Source organism: Haliaeetus leucocephalus, unplaced genomic scaffold (assembly GCF_000737465.1).
Source record: "Haliaeetus leucocephalus isolate CR32 unplaced genomic scaffold, Haliaeetus_leucocephalus-4.0 Scaffold1014, whole genome shotgun sequence".
Classification (NCBI taxonomy): domain Eukaryota; kingdom Metazoa; phylum Chordata; class Aves; order Accipitriformes; family Accipitridae; genus Haliaeetus; species Haliaeetus leucocephalus.
In genome coordinates this window covers 510,630-514,462 of record NW_010973450.1, presented here as the reverse complement: position 1 = coordinate 514,462, position 3,833 = coordinate 510,630, and positions in this window count along the sequence as shown.

The following is a 3,833-nucleotide window of genomic DNA, read 5'->3' as shown; positions in this document are numbered from 1 at the left end:
GGGCCGAGGGCAGCCCGCGGGCGGGCCGGGAGGCCGCTGCCGTCTCCCCGCCGCCGGGCCGGGAAGCCTCGTCCCCTCCCGGGCAGCAGCCGCTCCGGCCCCGACCGCCCGTTCGGAGCCGGGCGTTCCATCCTCTCCGCCGGGAGTCTCTGCCCCGCTGCCCACCCCGGCCGAGCAGCCGCAGGTGCCCGAGCCCTCGGTCGTGCGTCCACGGAGGGGCTTTTTCCTGTTTAAGGCACAAGCGCCGAGAGAGCAGCAGGCGAACTTCGCGTCAGACATTAATTCTCCTGTTTATCACAGCGCCGCTTTACGGTTCAAGCCCTCGCTGGGCAGAGGCCTGCATCCCCCCCCAGTCACTCCGGGGGCTCCTGGGCAATGCCCCTCGCAGCGTCCTCCCCGACCCAGCGGCCCCGCGCAGCCCCGGTGAAACAGGTACTAAATCATTCCCACCGACCGTACAGAATCCGTGGAAAAACACCGACGGCAGTGTGGGCTGCGGCTGGCTCCCCCAGCACCGCTGCCCAGCAAGCTCGGGCTCCTGCCCCAGGGACAGCAAGCAAAGCCCGTCAGCGGGGAGGGTCTGGGCGCGCAGCTCTCGCCATCAGCTACAAAACCTGCTTGAATCTGGCTCCGAGACACGAACAAGAGAAGACGTGGCGTTACCACCTCAGCCACCACGCAGCAGAGCCTCTCACCTGGTACTTGGGGAAGGAAGAGCCGGCCTAGATGCCGCGGAAAGACAGAGGACCTGGGACTTTGCCAAATGTCACTTCTCCAGCGCTCTTCAGAAAGGAAAGGGAAAACTCGTGGTCCTTTAACATGAACACAGACTGTCCACGAAGAGAAAAGCACTTGTTAATCACAAAAGCAGCATATCAGATGGTGTCAGCAGAAATAAATGCCCTTGCGTGCTCATGGGGGGGGCAGGAGGGGGGAAAATCAAGGAAAGATGGCTGTACTGGCTCTTGAACTCAGAATTGCCACATCCCACACCTCAGTGATATAGGTGACTTGCCTTTCTGGGGCATGTTAATAGAAACGCAAAGAAACTTGCTCAAACTAAAATTTGAGGGGGCTGATTTGCTAGACTGTTGCTCAACTGAAATCTTAACTTAGACCACGAAACACTGTGAATCCGTTACTGAAGAGCAAAGCTTTTTCAGAAAAGACAGGCCCTGACTAGCCCAGTGCTTTGTCTCGAGCAGAGGTGGTAGCAGATGCTATGAAGAAGGACAGACAAGTTCAGCCACCCTTTACAGTTCATTGCCCTCTTCACATCCAGAAGGGTTGTGCAGGGGTGGTAAGAGGGTACATCACTTTTCATCAACCTGCTGCCCAAGAATCTGCCTAACCCCTTTCAGAACATCCTACCTGCCTCCACAATATCCCGTGGCAGCCAGCTCCAAAGTTCACGTTCTGCTACATGAAAAAATATGCATTCCCTGTAGGTGAGATCTGGTGAGTAACAGTTCTGTGCTCATCTCCCCCGTCACCTTCTCTGGAGACTCTGGGCTGCTTCTGTCAGCCTTCCCACAGCCTTCTCAGGCTCTCCTCATTAAGCCTTTCCTCCACATCCTCCACTGTTTTTGTAGCCTTTCCCTGCATGTTCCATCACGTCTTTGTTGAGACACAGGGGCTAATTCAAAGCTCAGCATCATTGCTTTGAGACCTTTCTGCTCTGATGTGCTTTCTGCTACGACTGCAGCCTCCCTTCCACCCGTGCCAAGCAGGCACACGGTCTTAGGGTCAGCCCCGTTTCAAAGCACAGCGAGTCCAGTAGCTGGATTACTTCTCTATTCGTTATGCTGAAGCTATGGAATAATTTCAAAGACGCATTTCCAGGAAAATGCAACAGCACTGCTTCCCACAGAGGACGGCATCACATCTCAAGAGGCCACTTTCACACACGGCTCCCTAAACACAGTCATTGCCCTAAAAAAAGCACCCAAAAGCAATTAGCTGACACCGAGCAGCAGGGAGCAGCGGGCACGGCTGCCTGCACCCATTCACAGCGCCAGCCAGAGCCCTGAGCATGGGGAGCACAGACCTCTTTGTCACTCAGCCTTCGATGCAAACGCTGACGGGCGGTTGATTGACGTCGCTGGTGCCGTCACACGTAAGGACAACAAAGAAAGGCTTTACAGCAGCGGGAAGCTGACAGACACTGTGTGCACAAAGCAGTGCAGCAGCCAATACAGCCCGACAGTAACACGATCATTTGTCAATAAGCCTTTCTTCCCCCGCTCTGAAATCAAACATTTAGTAACATCAAGATGATCTCACATTGAGGAACTGCATTTCTTTCTCTCCCCAGGCAGCAGCCTCAGACTGCCTCTCGGGAAGAGACAGCAGCAATTCAAAGACCCTTTTCTGCCATTTTATAGTGTTCTCGCACAGCAAGCGGAGTTGGCATTTAGCACTGAATACAACTTACCGCTAGGAGAAAACTAAACCCAAAAACCAAAACCAAACCTGACAGGAGTGGAGCAAAGCAAACAAAGGATTTCTAAGAGGATCAGTTTAATCTTTGTTTCATCCCTTTTTCAGCAGATTTACTAAATGCTTTTTTCTTTCAGAGGAAAAAACCTCTCCAGAATACCTGTGTCTAAGTGGATCTAATCATCACTGTAGGGCAGAGCTCACACAAAGACAACTCCACACAGCAAGGTCACAAGCATTACACGAGAGGGAGAGGAGATACAAAGACCCCCAGCTCCACGGGAACACAGAGGTGCTTAGGACTGTCTTCTCATTGGCTTGATTCTCTACTTCTACCATCAGCAGGTCATTAACAACTTCAGTCATGTTTCAAATGTCTCCTTTCTATTTCACTCCTTAAGAATGAATTGACAGTTAGACTGTTTCCTCTGTAAAAGTTTTAATCGACTATTCATCTGAAGGATTTCTGTTCCCAAAAGTTCCCCCCATTTGTCCCTTTTTACTTACTTTACCAGCTACATCCTTACTGTATAGCTGGACAGAGCCATTGATCATGCTGGAGGAAAAATACACTTAGCCACTGAAATACTTTGTTTTCTAATTTGTATGCAAAGCTCTTGTTTCAGTAAAGGATTTACAGAAGGATACATGCATCCTTAGAGCAGGCCAAGAGCACCAATCTACAACTGAAGATAATTTTTAGTGTATTACTTCAGCAAGTACTTTTTTATAAATACGTATATACACACACACACACAGCTTTTTTGAACTGTGTTGTGAACTGATGCTTACCATGAAGGTGTGATGCTCTAAGTTTCTGGAACACAGGACAAGGATGCTTCCTTGAGATCTGAAGACACCAAAACTTGCAGTTTCCAGTGTTGATTCTTTTGTTTTACCTAACACATAAACCTGACCACAGTTAGACATATACAAGGATAAGAGATTGAAGCAAACATCTGCAGGCAGCCTGACGAAATAGGTACAGGCTCAAGAGTGCACTGGACTGCAGCACACTGGGGTGCCGACTCGACTGCGCCCACGATGCCTGCCTGGGAAGGCATGCTGTGCCCTTTGCTCTTGTAGGTGTTTCTGTAAAGTAAATTCTTGGTTTTAAACACACCCCAAGACCGCAAACTGTTCCAACACCCCAGCACACAGCCAAATGTTAATTTATATATATCAGTGCAAAACCAAAACCAATGGGGTCACTGACAACATCAGAATTATGCTTCTCCTAGAATAAAGGAAAAAAGTCTGCTGCAAGAGAAGTGGTTATAATTTTGGCATTATTCTATGACTGGCCCACTGAAGTTACCTTTCTTCATTTTGTTAAGGAAAAAAGTGCTACTGAATTTAGTTACACTGTAACAACATCTACAGCCAAAAAAAAA